Genomic DNA, 19,868 nt, shown 5'->3' with positions numbered 1-19,868 from the left:
GAGGTCAGCAGTGGAGTGTGAGAGAACAGGAAAGAGACAAAGAGGATAAAATAAAATTATTCCTGAGCCTGTGTGGAGATAGTGAAGAGAGAGAAACAAAAGTAACAAGGTAGTCGAATCTTGATCCCGACCCTTGGAGCTGCAAGGGTTTAGTCCCTGCCACGAGGCAGGTGGCAGCAAACTGTGTCTGTGTTGAGAAAAAGCCCCTGTGCAGCCATCCAAGACTGTGGGGGGTTGACAGAGAGAAGAGATGGAAACAAAAACAACAATGTAGTTGAACCCCAATCCCTGCCCATGGAGCAGCAAGGGTCCAGTCCCTGCCCTGAGGCAGGTGGCGGCAAACTGTAACTTTGTTGAGATCAAGTCCCCCCGTGGGCTCCAAATGGTCCCGGCTCCACCAGAGACAGTGGTGGGGACAAGGTCCAAGCCCTAGCCGGCCTCCACTGAGGTAAGCCAAAAGCCCCCAGCCCCTCAAAACCCCGTGGGTCTGTGCCTGCTTATCTTTATGATCCTCCTCCTGCGTTCCAGCAGCATTAAATTTCCCTCTAAGCAACTCTCCTGGGCTGAATTCTGTGGAGTCCCTCTGGTATGTGTCACTCCATCGCCATCTTCCTGGAAATCTCTTTTGCTATTTTGAATGACTGCCTCTTGGTCTATGTACAAGCTCCACAGGAGCACAATAAAATATTCTAGAATTCCCATTTGTTTCAGTGCTATTTGTAGTTTGTTAGGATCCACAGTGTGGAGTTATTTTGAGAGTAAAATACAAGTAAACATTTTCATGCCATTCTCTGCTTTCATCAGTTCCATCCGGACATTGGCAGTGATTCATCTGGTTCCACATCCTCTTCTGAATCAGGCTGGAATTTCTGGCAGCTCCTGTAGATGTATTTCTGTAACTTTTGTTGAATGAACTTCAGCAAAATTTTACTTGTGTGCATTGTTAATAGTATTGTTTGATAATGTATTACTCTCTTGGATCACCTTTCTGTGGGCTGGGTACAAATATGGATCTTTTCCAGTTGGTTGGCTAGCTTGGTCCCTTCCAAATGTCTTGGCATAGGTGAATGAGTGCTTCGAGGTGTGCCTCAGCCTGTTGATGCATTTCAGTTAGTAATATGTCAATTCCTGGAGCCTGGCTTTTGGTTAATGTCTTCAGTGCAGTTTGGACTTCTTCAGTACCATCACTTTTTTTTTTTCTAGTTGGCTGATTTTTTTTTTCTGGAGGTTTTTGCTTTTTAAACGTTTTATTAGGGGCTCATACAACTCTTATCACAGTCCATACATATACATACATCAATTGTATAAAGCACATCTGTACATTCTTTGCCCTAATCATTTTCTTTTCTTTCTTTCTTTTTTTCCCTTTTCTTTTTTTACATTTTATTAGGGACTCATACAACTCTTGTCACAATCCATACATATACATACATCAATTGTATAAAGCACATCCATACATTCCCCGCCCCAATCATTCTCAAAGCATTTGCTCTCCACTTAAGCCCTTTGCATCAGGTACTCTTTTTTTCCCCCTCCCTCCCCGCTCCCCCCTCCCTCATGTGCCCTTTGTAATTTATACATCGGTATTTTGTCATATCTTGCTCTATCCGGAGTCTCCATTCCCCCCCTTCTCTGCTGTCCCTCTCCCAGGGAGGAGGTCACATGTGGATCCCTGTAATCAGTTCTCCCTTTCCAACCCACTCACCCTCCACTCTCCCAGCATGGCCCCTCACACCCCTGGTCCTGAAGGTATCATCCACCCTGGATTCCCTGTGCCTCCAGCCCTCATATGTACCAGTGTACAACCTCTGCCCTATCCAGCCCTGCAAGGTAGAATTCGGATCATGGTAGTTGGGGGGAGGAAGCATCCAGGATCTGGGGGAAAGCTGTGCTCTTCGTCGGTACTACCTTGCACCCTGACTGACCCATCTCCTCTCCTAAACCCCTCTATGAGGGGATCTCCAGTGGCCGACACTTGGGCCTTGGGTCTCCACTCTGCACTTCCCCCTTCATTCAATGTGATATATATATATATATACACACACGTATTCTTTTTTTTTTTGCATGATGCCTTATACCTGGGTACCATCACTTTTTGATTGTATGATTTTTACTCATAATGATCCTATGTTGGGTTTCTGAGGCTGTAAATTCTCCATTTCCCCTGAGAACCAGCTGGTGGGTTTGCAATCTATGCAACAGCACAACAAAACGGAACCAAATCTGTTGATGTCAAGTCTACTGCAACACATACTGACAGGGTAGAACTGCTTCTAGCATTCCCAACGCTGTGGTCTTTACAGAGAAGATTGCCACAGCATTCTCCCAATAAGCCGTGGAATGGTTCACACCTACAACCTTTTGGGTAGCAGTGAAGTGTTAACCACTGCGTCACCAGGGCTCATTTTTTTCGGCATCATAGTAAGACACAAGCCTCCATGGACAGATGGGTAGAGGCTGCACATGAGATGCACTGGCTGGGACTCAAACTCTGGTCTCTCCAGTGGTAGGTGAGAATTCTGAACAGCCAACACCTCAACAATTGTCTTAAACGCTACAACAACATAACTAGTTATACTTCATGATAAGTTTGACTGATTTCACAGATCACTGGGGTTTCTTGTGTACCACATATTTTTAACCTTGAAGTCTTTGCTTTGATTGGTTTGTTATCACACTAAACGGTGTCTTTGAGTACTTTTGACACAGGATATTTAGGAAAGGGTTTTTTTTTTTTTGGTCCTGCACTTCTGAAACGAATTTTTCTTTTGTGCTCAAACATGAATGATCCTGTACCTCAGAAGGTCCTAAAGGCTGCCCTGTTACCTTTCAGAATTTATGTAGCAGATGGGAACTTCAGGGTCAACCTCAGCCTAAGATATTTTTAAAACATCTTTAGAATTAAAATCTTCTTTAAAGTTAGCTTATGACTAGGTATGTGTTTTCTTTCATTAGGGTTACCATTGACTTAAAGTTTCCTGTTACTATTGTAACTGTGCAGATCTCTATACTCGGGGTTTTTGGTACATGGGACTTTTATTATTTCCTTAGTCATTGTTTCTTCTTCTTTCACATCTACTCTATCTTAATATCCCTGAATTTTCTGGACCCATTCTACTTGTTTATTTGATGTTTTCCCATAATGTCCATGTCTATGTCATAATGGCTATGTCTACATTGAAATAGAGAAAAGATTTAAATTGTCAAGGATTTTGTCTTGCTTAGCTCCATAATTGATGCACACGGAAGCATCAGTCAAGAGATAAGACAACACAGTCCATTGGTCTGCTGCATAAGACCTCTTTAAAGTGTGGTAAAGCAGGGAGGTTACTTTGAGGTACTAAGGTGTGCCAGACTCATTCCATGAACTTTTCAGTAGTCTCCCATGCCTGTGAAAGTTGGACCTTGAGTAAGGAAGGTGGTCAATAAATTTGAATTACGATACTGGCAAAGAATATTGAAAGTACCGTGGACTGCTAAAAGGACAAACAAATATGTCTTGGAAGAAGTAAGACCAGAATGCTTAAGCGTGATGCAACTTCATCTCACATACTTTGTCAGGTAAGACTGGCCCCTGGAGTAAATCCCTCAACAAGATGGGTGGACACTGGCTGCAACAGTGGGCTCAAGTGTAGGAACAATTGTGAGGATGGCACAGGACAGGGAAATGCTTTGTGCTGTTGTGCTTAAGGTCATTATGACATAATGGCACCCAACACAAACGACCATGTCTTTGCTTGTGTTCTGAGAGGAATTCTAAGGCTGCTTTTAAAATTTATATCTTCCACTTTCAGTCATGCTTCCATGTAAAGAAACAAACATTCAAATTCCTCTCTTGGATTGCACTTTGTCCATGGTTGCTGTTGTTCTTAGTTGCTGTAGAATTGGCTCGAATTCATGGCAATGCTTGACGTAACAGAAGGATATACTGTCTGGTACTGTGCCACCTTCATGATTGTTGGCATGTTTATGGCCACTGGGTATTTTGAGTCCCTGCCAATGTAAGGGTTCATCTTCTGGCACTAAAGCCGACAAAATTTTGTTGTGATCCATAGGATTTGCATGGGCCGTGTGTTAAGAAAGTGAGCCTCCAGTCAATAGCCACTTCAGTGAGGTGGGTACCAATTCTTTGGTCCACTCGGATGACTGAAGTTCTAACCCACAAGGTAACTTCAACCTCATTAAGAAACCTTAAGCTAAAACCACTCACCTAAGACATTCCCAGTCAAACTTTAGGTATTATAGGAGATAATAATTATTTGCTGCTTTAAACAGCTAAATTTGGAGGTAATTTGAAACATAGCAATAGGTAACTAAGATTGTGACATGAAAAGCAAAATGCATAATAATTGGGAAATGTGTCAAAATGTTAACAGTGAATATCAGTAACTAATGTATTTAGGCCACTTTCTTTATTCTATCAGAAATCCCATGTCTCTTGCTGATCTCCCATATTAATAATATACCAATTTTTAAAAACCCAAATGATCAGGTTTAAAAAATTATTATTTTCATATAATTGAAAGTTATTATTTCCCCAGAAATAATATAAATATATAATATAAATTTTAAATTTATAAATTAAAAAATTGAACTTAATTTTAAAACCTTAAAAATCCTGAAAGTATAACGGTAACGAATATAAAATAATTAATATAATAATAAAATTATTATTTTCATGTAAAATACAATTCAAAATGGACTTTTTTTCCATTTCACCTTTATTACTGAATTTGGGGCACAGGATTTTGCAGGGACATTGATCAACACAAGCAGAAGAAGAGTGACAACCATGGCAGGCAATTAAAGTGGACCAAGCATGTGAATCAAGCACTGTACAGAGATGACCAACCCAGGGGATTCTGTTAAGCAAAGGCAGAGGCTGCCAGAATAATAGTATTAATATCATAACAACAAAAGCCTTTGTGATTTTGACACAACTATAGATTTACAAGAAAAGTTGTACGCAAAATGCAGAGAATTTCTGTACCCCATCATTCCAATAGACCAACATTTTCCAGGGGTTAACACTTTCCCCTACATCCTTGGCCTGGTTTGAAATGGCAAAGTTTAAGTATTATCTCTTCTCCGTTAAAACCCCCTCTTTGCCAGCTGCTTGATGATAAGTGCCACAGCCGTGTGCTTCTAGTCGAAACCCCCGTGCTGTTGTTACCTGCCAGGCTCGTGGTGACCTCCATGTGCAGCAGGACCGGGTTGCTGTCAACTTCCGTTTTCATGGGCTGATGGCCAGAAGTGACGTGCCAGGACTGTCCCAGGAGATGGATGACTTGTGTGCCCTTGTCACAGGGCACATTTTCATTTTACATTTGATTTTTTGATTAATTTTGGTCTCTCTAACTGGAATGTCATTCCCATGTTTGTTTGTTTTGACCAATGTTTGCTGCTGTCTGAAATGGACTAATAGCAAATCTCAATACATTTTATTTCATACATGAATAAATGAAAGGGATGTGAGATGAAGAGAGTCAATATCTCACACCTTACTTTTTTTCTTGGAGAATTTCCCACAAAACCCTCAATTATTCATATTTTTTAGATAAAATTTAAAGTTAAAAGTGTGCTCGTTAGCTGGGGAAGGCAGTAAGATCCAAGATGAAGTGCTTAAGTAATACCCCAAAGTTGGTGAAGGGTCATGATAGGAAGCAGGTGAGAAGGTTGAGACACTGGGCCTAAAAATGGTGTTCAAAGAAAGACCAAGCAAGGGTTCTCCTTGGACCAGGCTCTTTAAACTCAGAATGAGTTAGGTCATGTTGCACTAACAAACTACCTTTAAACATCAATGGCTTAAGACAAGAAAGACTGACTTCAAATTAACAGTATACCATCCACACATGATCAGCAGATGCCTTTAATATTAGTATTATATCTCAAATGGTAACTCCATTGCCAAAGTCTGATTAGGCGTGCCCAACCAAATCATATTGACTGATATCCCTACCCCAAACAAATTAGATCATAATTAAAATCTTGGTATCTCTTTAATCATAAGAAAAGCAACATTCAATGCTCTTTGACTGTGACTAGGCAGTAACAGAAATGAGAACTGGATAAGATTTCAGATAATTTAAATAATGTGATTGAGAGGACAAGTATTCTATCAAATCCTCTGGAAATTTTGTAAATGTTATTAAATCAACTGAGTGATTCAATGCTTCTTTAGGTGAATGTACTTCTAACTCCATTTCATGTGTGTGCATGCGCCCTCCTACAAGTGTATGTGTGTAGTTTGTGTGTGTGTGTGTATGTAGTCAACTTACTTCTCATGTACAGCCTCGAAGTAGACCGGAAGAATAGTGTGCAGCGTGAGGAGGTTAGAACATTAGCTAGGGAAGAGAGGATTATTCACATGGAATATCTTTTGAAAAGGAAGCTTCTAACATATAAGATTTCCCTCCTACATTTATTCGGCCCCTATTAACATAGCAGCTGAAGACACTGCAGTGAAAGGTTTCTGTCTTCATGGGCTCAATCCGGTGGTAGGGGGAAAACACTCAATCCATCCATATAAAGAGTATAGTATCCAACCATAGCAATGTGATGAAGATAATTAAACAGGATAATGCGATAAAAATGTCTATGATTGGGGGATACTTTAGACATGAAAATCACGGGAGGAATGGACAGCCTTGGATGAGTCCTAATGATGATAAGGAGGTCACCTTGTGATATTCGGAGGAAGATCAAATAAAAGGAGCTAAAAGAAGCCTTCTAAGGCAGAGGCAAACTCGGCAGGTTAAAGGATAAGCCAGGAAGCCAACACGGCTGACGCAGAGGGAGACAGCAAGGGAGAGGTGAAGGCAAGTCGGTGGACTAGGAGGCTTTATAGATGTGGCGTTGTTGTTAGGTGCCATTGAGTCGATTCTGACCCTTATCAGCCCTGTGCCCACCAGAAGGGTACACTGCCTGGTCCTGCATCATCCTCACAACTGTTCCTCTGCCTGGGCTCATTTTTGCAGCCACTGTGTCAATCCGTCTCATTGAGGAACCTCTTTGTCACTGCCCCTGCACTTGACCAAGCATGATGTCCTCCAGAGACTGGCCTCTCCTGACAACATGTCCCAAATATGTAAGATGAAGCCTCGCCCTTCTTGCCTCTCGGGAACACTCTGGTCTTACTTCTTTCAAGAGAGATTGGCTTGTCCTTCAGCCGTTGGGGATGCTGTTGTCTGCCCTGATCTGGAGTTCAAGAAATCATCGGCAGGAATCACTGGCATATGGCTGGCTTGGAATTCAGGGAATCAGATGAAATGCCCTTAAAAGAACCTGGAAATGGAGACGAGAACCAAGGACGAACCCTAGGGCACATTTAGAAGTCAGGCAGAGGTGCAGGATTCAGCAAAGTAGACAGGGAGCAACCTCTGCAGCAAGTGGAAAACCAGCCAAGCGTGGTGGGAGAGAAACTTAAGGAAGAGTTTCCAGAAGGGCAGTGCGATCAACTGCCTCAAACCCTCTTGGAAAGCTGAGTAACTTGAGAACACAGAGTTGACCTTCAGATTGGACCAAACCATGTTTTTGGTGACCTTGATAAAAATCAGTTCAGTGAAGGGCAGAGGCCAATTTCATTGGGGTGAAGAGAGAAGAAAGACTGGAAACAGTGACCATACTACAACGTCTGAGAGATTGATTTCCCAGGGACAACGGGAGGAGTGACATACTAGGATGTAAACCTTGTCTATCTAAATAGGCACAGCTTATGTGATTCTTACTAGAAAGTGACGTCGAAGGAGAGATTTTAAAGACGGACATCATTTTTAAGGGAATGTTTGAGGCCACTGTGGGGACAGAGGAATTTGACAGGAGACTGGGAAAAATCACAAGACTGAAATTGAGAACAGGCTAAATAAAGTATGTCTCTGGAAACATGGTCTCAGAAAGAGGCTTCTCTGAAGAGCTGCTCGAATGAATGAAAGGAAGCTGGTGTCCCCTGAGTGAGCGAGCTAATGGCCAAGCGCGAGACTCTGAGTGAGGGAGAAGCAAGACAGGGGCTGCTGTCTTTTATAACCTACTATAAAAAGTGACATGCCATCATTTCTACTGCGTTGGTTAGTCTCATAGCCGAATGCTGGTACAATGTGGAAGGAAACTACAGAGAGGGTGAAACTGGGCATCTCCGGGAGTTTGGCTACCATAATATTCACTCCACCATGAGCATTTTAGCTCATGTAAAATAAAAAAATCTTATCCCATTTTTTTAATGATCACATGATATTGTTGTAAACCTCCAAACTCATGTACAGAGTGACATGACCGGTGGTATAAGGGTGTTGTTTTAAAATGAATATATCAGAATGTATTCATCCATTTCGGCGCTCATCTGGGGAACATATGGACTGATTCCAGTGACCTTGGGCTCCTGCCGTACGTACGTTTGTAATGCTTTTGGAATTTTAATAAGAGTCTTTCAGCATATTCTTCTTTTTTAAAACGTTTTCCAGCTTGTTATTCTTAATAAGCTTAAAGATGTTTATGAGGCAGCCAATAGGAATATGTTAAATTTATTCCTGTCCAGAAGCTGCTCAATCTATAATCCCAAACTATAAATCTGAGTGAAAAAAAATGCATTTTGATGTCCAGCTTCACCTTAGCAAAATATTTTTTAGTAAAATGGAGTAATATGAATGAAGCATCTTTGGTTTAAACATTGTCAACTCAAAAGTTTGATCTCAAGTTCAGAATGATCCTTGCCCAAAAAGCAGCTTGAGTATTTTCCTTTAAGTATAGTTCCTAGAAGATGTACTCTATTGATAAAAGCTTACATTTAAGAGAGTATAATATACATTTGTATAACCATCATTTTTTCTGGTGAGAGGAAATGATATAATGTTAAAATAACTTATGGGCAGAATTAAGTCTTATTTGACTAGGTTTTCCCATAGTTTGTGACACATAGTAGGTATCTCATACATGGTTTTTGGATTAATGTCACATAGAGATATTGGCATCATAAAATAATGTTACCTAAATTGATGATGCCTGCCTAATAATCTCAATCTTAAAAGCGATAACACTGGTACTTGGAACCAGGCTTTGTTTTTGTTTTCAACCTTATAATGTTACAGTCTAGCGGTTTTCATTTTTGTTGGAGTCCAGAGACTCTGTGAGAGACTCTAATCTAGTCTCTGCTTATTCTCTTTGGCTGAAACGAATGCTGGAAAACATGGACATGTTCCCATCCCAACCCCCCAAACCCAAAGCAGTCACCCACCCAAACAAATATCAGAGTTCTTTAAATGTGGATCCTGAGCTCACTTTCCTGCAAGCTGTCATGGGCTTCGTTGTGCTTTCTCACACTAAAAACTATTGCAGTTATTACTTTTCTCAAAACCATCTGAGAAAGATGCATGTGTGCACTGCATTTGCGATCATCGTCTTATCAGACGACTGCACAGGGGATAGGATGAGGCAGTGGGGAAATAAACAGATTGCTGCCATTCACTCAGAAAGCCAATATTATGCAGGCTTCTCTATTCCTGAGGAGGAAAATAATCCAATTTCAAGGCTGGAGCTGGCATTATGCTCACCACCCGCTTGTTTCCTTACAGAGGTGGCATGGAATCCTGTCATTTCATGCCCAGCCTTCGAACAGTGACATGGCATGGCTTCGGTGCTTTACTGGGCTCTTCTGTTTGAAAGTGGCCATTTCTTGGTCCCAAAAGGAGGAGAGGCAGCTTCCAATATTGAGATGTCGAAACTAGACCATTAACATTAACCACAGAACAAAATTCTAATGTGAGGAAGGGAAATCCCTACAGGAGATCTGTAACGAGAGGAGAAACCATGGGGTGGTCATGCAGTCTGAGCAGCAGGCATGTACTGGGACTGTGGTGAAGCTCAGTCCTGGTGATGCTATCAGGTACGAGTTGGATGGCTCATCACAGGGTTGGTGGGTCAAATCCACTGCCTGGTCCGTGGGAGAAAGAGGAGGCTATCAGTTCCTGGAAAAATGAACAGCCTTGGAAACTAACCCAATTTAAGGTGGCTGTAAGTTGAGACAACTTGCCAGCAGTGGTGATGGTGAACTGTGGGCAACGAGCCATTCTTTCCAGGTGAGTACTTCTAGGCAGCAGCATCCTTATTCTTTAGCTACTGTCTGCCTGTCTTTCTTGCTCTTATAAGATAATTTCATGCAGAGCAATTGCAAGACTAGGACCAGAATTCCTGAATAGACCTTACCAAAATTGATCAACTTGTTTACGTTTTTCCCTTTGGCTTGCTTGATTATTCTCATGTGTGACACACACACACACACACACACACACAGCATAAGTTTTGCACACATTCATTTGTTTCTTGAGTTATTTGCAAGTGAGAGTCAGAACCAACTTGATATTTGTTTCTTGAGTTATTTGCGAGTGAGAGTCAGAACCAACTTGATGACCCCTAACAACAACAACAACAACAACAGCAACAAAAAGACATCCTGGCCCTTTATGATGAACTACTTCACTGTTGACTGTCTCAGAGCAAGGATCCTCTCTTATATAACTAACGTTCAATGATCAAAATCAGGAACATTAACAGATGCATCATAATCTATCTAATCTACTGGTCTTATTAAAAACGTGCCACTTGTGCCATGAATGCTCTTTAGACTAAAAGGAAAGAAGATTCCTTTTCCTGACCCAGGACTCAATCAGGAAGAATGGTCGTCTTTAGTTTTTTTGTCTCTTTGCTGCTGCTGTCCTGGGGGTCCATTGAGTTGGCTCTCAGCCAAAGCGACCCTGTGAACAACAGAGTGGAATGTTGCCCAGTCCTGCAAGAAAGGGCTGATTGTAGAAGGAAAATATGCTTTAAAGCATGGTTTAGTAGAACAGCCAATATGGGCACAGCAGCGCACAGCACAGAGTTCTAAGGTATTGGCCCATTCACATTTATAGTACTCTGGACTGCCAAAAGAACAAGCAAATATATCTTAGGAGTACAGCCAGAACACCCCTCAGAGACATGCATGGCGAGATTTCATCTCACGTACTTTGGACATGTTGTCAGGAGCGATGGGTCCCTGGGGAAGGACATTCTGCTTGGTGAAGTAGACGGACAGTGAAAAAGAGGACCACCTTCACCAAGATGGATCACTGCAGCGGCTGCAAGTATAGGCTCAAACGTAAGAGCAATTGAGACAAGGGTACAAGGTCGGTGGTGTTCTTGGTGTTGTGCGTAGGCGCGCTGTGAGTCGGGACTAACTCGACAGCACCTGGCAATAACTGCAACACCCCGGTCACGTCACCGTGGTTTTGTAAGACAAGTGCCTAACACTGCCATTCCATAGATGCCCGCTGCTGAGTTTGTCCTTGGCATCGTCTTCTCTCCTGCATTCAGGCGTGTTGTATCCTTTAGGCGCCATCACCCTCTTCCAGACCAATTTCTGCACTTTCCAGCACCCTCCCCATTGTCATTGCTGCTTACCACCAGCTGACTGTCTTCCTCTACTGCAGTCTGAAGAGATATTTAAGGAAACAACCGATCATAATTTGAGCTATGACCTTTCCTAGAGGTTTCTGATTTTAACAGAAAACTGAAATAGGAGATGACTGAGTAATCAAAGAGAGGAGTTTTAAGGATGCAGCCACAGGGGTTACCCTTGGTACCATGTTTTTAGGCAAGGAGACCCCAGATGTGCTATCTAATTATAAGGAGAAGGAGCCCTGGGCGTACTCTTAGGTATGTGTTGGGCTGTCAACTGTGAGTTTGGCAGTTCAAGCTCACTAGCTGATCTGCAGGAGCAAAATGACGCTTTCTGCTCCCATCAAGATGTAAAGCCTCAGAAACCCTATCGAGTTCGAGGGTCACTGTTGATCGGTATTGACTGCAGATTGCAGTGGGTTAGTGGGATTTATAGGGAGACTCTGAGCCGGGCCCTCAGAAGCACAGAGAATGTGATGCAGACTTTCCATGAGTCAGAGGAGGAGGGGAGGATGGAGAGGAGGTGGGGAGGCCAGGCATTTGATGGATGATTTCGCTTGAGACATCTGAGCCTGTCTCTACTCATGGGGTCCCCTTGAGTCAGAAGGCACTTGACAGCAACTGTTCCATGTTTTGTGATGGTACAGAGAGCAGGTTGACCGTGGATGGTGAGAAGATTGACCATCAGTGGACATACCAGTTGACTCTCCCAGTCCCAGCAGGACGCCCAATCTGGATACTTAAAACTGATCTATCTTTTTAGAAGATGTGAGGCAGATGACTCCTGATTGCAGAGACCAATTTTTTGAAAAGTAACCCTTTTCACGGGCCTGCGATGGAGATACCTTTCTGCCACACTGGTGGGGTGGTTGCTAATTTCCTTTTTGTATCAGTTCGGACTCAGGGCGACCCCGTGTGTGCCAAGAGGAACTGTTCCCCAGCGTATTCAGGGCTGGGACTGTTCAGCAGCAGGTCACGAGGCCGAACATTCAGAAAAGAGTGGGACAAGAGACTAGACAGGTTTGCCGAGTTGCCTCACCAGTTTTTCTCTCATCCTCTGCCTTGAGCTAAGACTGATTCCCTAGAACAGTTTACTTCCTACCCAAACCTTCGTTATTATTCTCCCTTCATTGTTGCCATCAAGGGCAAACACTCGTTCATTTAGCATTTGTGAACTCAGTCTCAGTCTCTACTGGGCAGTCAGCACTCCCAGTCAACAGGCCCACTTCTTAGACCCAGCAGGGACCCTCAGGCTACTGTGCTCCTAATTTAGATTTTTGTCCTCCCCTTGCACGTGAAAGTTAAAAATGTAAAGAAAAACACCATCCAATAGAAAAAATTTTTTTTCTAGATGTCTTGGATTTGGGGCCTATTCTTGGAGTTGTGTGGGGCACTACTTTAGGAAATTGCATTGGGTAGATGGCGCCAACTCTAGTTTCTTATATATGGTATTCGACTGTATTTTCAGCTATTAAGTTATGCCAATTTATTAATTTATCATCCTAGTTTTCAATATGAGAAGAATTCAGACCCACAAATTACAGGGCAAGACCAAACAGGTAAGGCATATTTGAAAATTAGTTCTTAAAGAACTCCAGAGGCGAGCTCTATCTGGACCCACAGTGGCTAGTTGCTTACACATTCACTACCAGTCATAAGGTCAGTGGTTTGAACCCACCAGTCTCTCTGCAGTCATTAAAAGATTTAAAGGTTTGGAAAACCAAAGGGGCAGTTTTTCTCTGTCCTGCAGAGTCACTTTGACTTAGTAACAATTAGACGGTGGTAGGTTTCTCGTTTTGGTGGGGAGGTTTGTAAGATATTCGGAATTGCAAGTTGGATACTGCAACACCAGAACACAGAAGAATGGAAAATAAAATAGAAAATCCAAAAGGTACATATATGAAAAGTGCGAGGGCAATTTAAAAATGTAAGACTTCAAAGAAATTTTCACCAAGATTTTGAAGATCTAACATTTTCTTCTTCCAAGAATACAGTAGATAATTTAGAACACATTTTACTATATGGCAGTCAATGGATAATTCATGGTAAATATTTCAGAGGTGACGTGAACTCCAAGCTTCTTTATAAAAAATTCTAATATTAAAAAAAGTTTCTGTGCACAGGTGGAGAAGTTGTGCCATCTTGTAGCAAGACTGGAATAATTCAATTTTCATAGAGGCGTTTGAAATCTGACAGACCCGTTTTGGGTTTCAGAACTCAATTTATTCCACTAAACTTACTGCTAGTCTGTTGATTACAACTCACAGCAACCCCATAGGACAGAGCAGAGCTTCTGCTGTGGGTTTCTGAGGCTGCACGTCTTTATGGAACAGAAAGTCTCACCTCTTGAAGGTGGGCTCGAATAGCTGACCTTGTGATCAGCAGTCAAACCAACCCACGGAGCCATCAGAGTTCCTTATATATTACACAGTAACTCTTTTTAAAAAAAATCATTTTATTGGGGGCTTGTACAACTTCTTGTCACAATCAATACATACATCCATGGTGTCAAGCACATTTGTTGCCATCATCATTCTCAAAACATTTGATTTCTACTTGAGCCCTTGGTCCAGCTCCTCATTTCCCCCCTCCCTTCCCCACCCTCCCTCACAAAACCTTGATAATTTATAAATTATTTTGTCATGTCTTACACTATCCAACGTCTCCGTTCACCCACTTTTCTGTTGTCTGTCCCCCAGGGAGGGGGTTATATGTAGGTCCTTGAGATCGGTTCCCCCTTTCTTCCCCACCTTCCCTCCACCCTCCCAGTATCGCCACTCTCACTATGGTCCCGAGGCATTCATCTGTCCTGGATTCCCTGTGTTTCCAGTTCCTATCTTGTAGAGTAACTCTTATTTCTGGCCTCTTTTTAAGATAACAGATTGGAACTGCCTGCTAGTCAGTTCCTAATAAAGGTGAAGCGGTGCTTGTAGAAAATCCCAAGTTCATGTAATTTTCACTGCTCCACTGTACATTTGGGGTAAAGGACACCATGTGAAGGATAACTTGGCCTAAATATTTAGCACAAGACAAACGACTTGGAATAGAGCCAGTGTGCATCTCCGCTATCTCAGACTAGCTAACATGACATTAAAATATCCTGATTTTTTTGTTATGGGTGAGCAGAGTGAAGTGTGGTATAAGGCATATGTTCTGTATCTGAGAAAACTGGGGATGATAAGGGAAAATTGGAACCAGCAGGTCAAGTATCCCGAGAAACAAGTCTAATATTTGAGGCATCAAAATGAGTGTTGGCCAGTGTAAGAGAAGGTCAAGAAAGAGCAATTGCTAAACCTTCTCTGAATTCATAACACTAAAAAGCAACTCAATGCCATTGAATCGGTTCCAACTCACAACAACCCCGTAGGACAGATCAGAACTGCCCAATGAGATTCCAAAGCAATGAATCTGGACACGAGCCGAAAGTCTGATCTTTCTCCAGCAGTGGGCTGGTTTTGGACAACCCAACTCATGGTGAGCAGCCCAACATGTGATCAGGAGGGCGCCAGGGCTCCTCAATCCACAATTGAGGGATACACCAATGGCAAGGCTACCCATAGCTTTGCCATCTGGGGTTTTGGCCCATTCGAGTAGATGATCGTTTACCAACGGTGGTTTATGTTCAAAAAGGTTTCCTGACATTTCCTGTGCGTTTTCTTAATTTCCTGTCAAGCCAAATTCCTCCACTTTCTGCCTCTCCTGAGCTCAGGGAGGGAAATAGGAGCCACAAATGAACTAACAGCAAGCATGTACTGGCAAAACAAGGGGGCCACAATCAACGTGGTGTGACCATCAGCCAGACATTAGAATGAAAGATTTGAGGGGCGACTATTCTCACTTTCAGAAAAAATTTACAGATTTAGCAGTTTTCTTATTACCTGAATTTTTCAGACATCAAACCTCATCTCCTGCTAAAATCAAGAATCGAAACAAGATAAAAAGGAAAAATTCTGCTCCAAAAGAACAAACGCCATCTGTGGACATAGACACAGCCGTGCATCTCGAGGAGGAGAAGGTGAGAGCGTCTTGGTGCTGAACGTGCTCACAAAAAAAACCCCAGGGACAGTTATCTGTCCAGAGCTCATATCCTGGCTTGAATATGTGTGTCGCATTCAGGTTCCCGGAATGGTGCTCCTGTCTGTCTTGTGACTCAGAATCTAGGCACAGTCACTGAACAGAAACAGCTGAGATTTCTAAGCAGAAACCAAGAGCTTCCCCAGAAGGCAGCCAAACACTCAGCAGTGCGGACAGGAGGGAGAAGAGGCGAGGGGAGGACGTCTCAGCAGCATCCTAGAAATGTCTTTGGGATGCTTTATGAGCAGAGACCTCCATGAACACAGTCCCAGATGGGGGTAAACCAAGCGGAACTCACAGCTCAAAGACCCCTCTCCTTTGATTGATGGCTCCCTTTGAGGAGTTTCTACCTTTACTCCGGGGGAGCGTGGTGGCACTGGTTTGGGATCTGTCTCCAGAATAGGTCTTTCTAGTCCTTCCCTAGAAGGCACGGATCATTCTGCATTGTGTTCTTCCATTCATCTATTCGCGAGACAGCAGTCAGACATTTTCAGGCAGTATAAATCGCACGCATGCCTGTGCACAAACCTCCGTGCGTGCGTAATCTCGGATGGAAACTGGGTAAGGGAACCACAGGTTTCTCACTCTCTCATCTTGCGCATCGCGGACTCTTGCCTCCCTTGAAATGGTCTTTCAACCATCCCAGGGCACCAACCCTACAAATGCTTGCAAATGCTGTGGTTCTTTGTGTTTCCCACAAAGCCTTCCAACCTGTACTTTCAGCTACTGGGGATGTATATGTTTCTTAAGTGTTTGCTTCCCAAGTAGAATGTAAAGCATTCAAAGTCTGGGACGGCGTCTTTGGCGAATGTCTTTATGGTTACATAAAAGCATGCATAGAAAGGGCGCTAAACAAAAATTGTAGGGAACCTAAGGGGACAGTAAACCTGATTTTAAGTTGCTGGATAGACATGATGAAAATGTTCCTACCAACCCTCGGTGAACCAGGCCATGGACTAAGCATCACGCTGACCTGAGATGCTGGCCTCACAGGCAACATAGCACCCCCAGGGCCACCCAGGACTCCATGTAGAAGCCTGGCTGAACAAGCTGAACCCCACCTCAAGACTGCCCGTGCCTTTGAACTTAGGACTGAAACAGTCTCGTGGGAGAAGAAGCAAAGGGTGGCCACCCAAGACGGTGGAAGTAGCGGTCAGTGAACCCTGGTTGGGGCCCTTGACTTAGAGAGTGTCCAATGAAAAGGGACCCAGAACCACGGTATAGTTAATACCTCAATGCTCCCCTTGCATTCATATGACAGGTTTTAATCTGTTAGACAAGGATCTGCACTTGTAGGAATTGATAGAAGACATTTTCCTGTAGTCCCAATCCCCAGGCTCCGTGTAAACAGAGCTCCATCAATTAAGAAATCAATCCGTGCAAAGCAACACCTCATGGCTTGCAGCTCTCAGTTGGACCACACTTATATGGGCTCCTCTTATCAATATAATCTCAAATTCTATGTCATTGGATAAATTATTGATGTATCAGTGCAATCACCTGATATCCCAGGGGGGAGGATTGATGATGTTTTTCTTTTTTGTTTCCTTGTTTTTTTGTTTTACTGCCTTTTGTTTGTTGGGTTTTTGCTTTTCTGTTCTTTTGGTGGTCTTGTGGGTTTTTAGCGTAAGACTCCTTAAGTAAACCAGAGTCTTCATGACCCATGGACAAGTAGATGAATTAGGAGCTCCCACTTAACTCTGGCACCAATCCAAGAACAGTTAGCTCTGATCACATGGCCCTGCTTGATACTCATCTTCATTAAATGATCACTGAAGACAAGGGCGCTACAGCAAAGTGTGGTGAAGAAAGCAGATGGTGCCTGGCTATCAATTAGAATAGAGTCTGGGGTTCACTTAAAGGCTTGTGTTCAAACAAGGAGCCCTCTAAATGAGGTATCAACTAAGTCCACTTGGATGAAGCACACCTGCCGGTGTGATCCAACAATGATAATAACAAAGAGAAAAGTATCAGAGCTTAAATTGTGAACACCCAATTGGCAGAAGGCTATGGAGGACTGTGGGAACCCCAAACCCATCTGCAGACTATCCAGTCAGAGTAAGCCTCTGGCAGATCCCCTCTAGTCACAGGCAAGGGACTCGAACAACTTTACTAGCAGGCAGAGACCGTTGGAAACTTGATTATGGTGGATTGAGCCATGGGATAATATGATACTCGATCAGTTGACCTCCCTGTGGACCCAACCTGAATTTGCTCTAGACTCAAGTATTTCTCATTTGCTCTAGGACAGAAATTTCTTCTCTGGCTTTCAAAATATTGCTGGTGGTCTTTTCTTTCTTACTCTTTAATTTTATCTTTGTCTTTTTATTTTCTTCTTGTCATATTGTTTGTTTGTTTCTGTTGGATTTCCCAACTAGCGAAGCACAGAAGGAGTGGGTGCACAGAGACAAGAACTGATATGGGGGAGGTGTGGCCGGTGGGGAGGGTGAAGGGATTTGGGGAGCAAACAATGAATGTGGATGGGGGAGGGAACACTAGAACTGATTGTGATGATACATATATAGCACATTTTAAAAGCATTTAAGCCATAGAAGTATATGATATGTGATTACTATATCAAGGAAATGACTAAAAAAGAGAAAGAAACCCAACTTGACCAGTGGTGACCATGGGTGAAGGAGGAAGAGTTGGTGCTGAGGGGGCATTGAGTCTATGTTCATGGGGTGGGGTCATTTGTAAAGGACGTTGATAATGGTTGTACAACACAAAGAGCATACTGAACGGCACTGACCGACACCTGTCGCAGCTGTGCAATTGGAGAATGTTTGGTTGTGTGTATTTTTGCCAAATTAGAGAAAAAAAGTCACATGAACAACAATGAGTACAAGGAAGGAAAAATGTTCTAGAATTGAATGTGGTGATCGTTGTCCACTCTTCTTGATGTGCTTGAATTATTGAATTGCATGACACGGGGATAAAGTTCTAGGAAGACATGACAAAACAATAATAATTTATAAATTATCAAGGGTTCATGAGGGAGGGGGAGACAGGGAGGGAGGGGGAAAATGAGGAGCTGATATTAAGGGCTCAAGTAGAAAGCAAGTGTTTTGAGAATGAGGATGGCAACAAATGTACCAATGTGCTTGACATGATGGATGTATATATGGATTGTGATAAGAATTGTACGAGCCTCCAATAAAATGATTAAAAAATAAAAATAAAGAAAGGAAAGGCTAAAACCCAAAAATCAAAGGCCCTGCAGTGTTTTTCAGGGTGCCAGGTGGGGGGGCGGGAGGAAGCCCAATAGTGAGTTCTTCGGTCATCCTTCATCGAAGGCACAGGTCCCCCAGAGCAGGTGTGCGCGGGGTTTCATGCCAGACAGGCGAGGAAGGAGAGAGCCCAGGCTGCCCAGGGTGGGGAAACAGCCCAAGGCCGACCCGCTGACTATTTGTTGCTGGAAAGGCTTCACCTGCTTCGCGGAGGAGGGTGGACGGGCTATTTGTTTTCTCATCGAGCAGCTGAAGGGTGAACAACGTCCAGTTTAATCTCCGTTTTCAGGCTCCCGTCTGTTTTGTACATGCTCCTGGTCTAGGCAGAATTGAAAGGCAGGATTGGGGTCAAAATAGTGGGGGGGGGGCAGGCAGGAAGCCTGAAAGAACCAGAGGAATAGTGTGTGTTTCATCGGTGCTATACTGTGCCCTGGTTGACCATCCCTTCCTTGTGACCCTCCTGTGAAGGGGTGTCTATTGTCTACAGATGGGTTTGGGGCCTCTACTACGACCCCTCTTGTTCTCAAGAATTTTGTTGTTTTTGTTTTGGATCTTCTGATGCTTGTTACCTGATGCCGTTGAAAGAAGTTTCAAGAACACTGAAACGTCACTGGTGAGACGAAGCCCAGGAAAGTTGTATCAAGGTTTTCCCATCACAATGACTCTCCTCCTTCTTAAGATAGCAAATATAACCCTAGGGGAATTTTCTTGGGAAACCTTAACCCTTCCACCTGACAGCCTGGTCTTCCCCCTTCAGACTTCTTTTTGTGAGTTCTTTGAAGATGCCCAAGCTGCTACTTTGGCATGGTGGAAACCAAAGAGCCCGGAGCTCTTCAGGGACGTGTGAGAGAGGGGGAAACACTGCCGTTAGAAGTGTGTACACCTAGATGGAGCACATGCTGAGAACCAATAGCTTCACTTTTTGATATTCTTATATAATAAAACCATCTATGATTGTGTAGCAATACCTTTTCCTTACCCTTATTAGTGGTTATGTGTTGGGCTGTTAACCACAAGACCAACAGTTCAAAACCACCAGCCACTCCTTGGGAGAAAGATGGGGCCTTCTACTCCTGTAAACAGTTACAGTCTTGGAAACTCACAGAGGCAGTTCAACTCTGTCAGCATCAACTCGATGAG

The sequence above is a fragment of the Tenrec ecaudatus genome, chromosome 8 (assembly GCF_050624435.1).
Source record: "Tenrec ecaudatus isolate mTenEca1 chromosome 8, mTenEca1.hap1, whole genome shotgun sequence".
Taxonomy (NCBI): domain Eukaryota; kingdom Metazoa; phylum Chordata; class Mammalia; order Afrosoricida; family Tenrecidae; genus Tenrec; species Tenrec ecaudatus.
Note: the sequence above shows the minus strand (reverse complement) of the source record.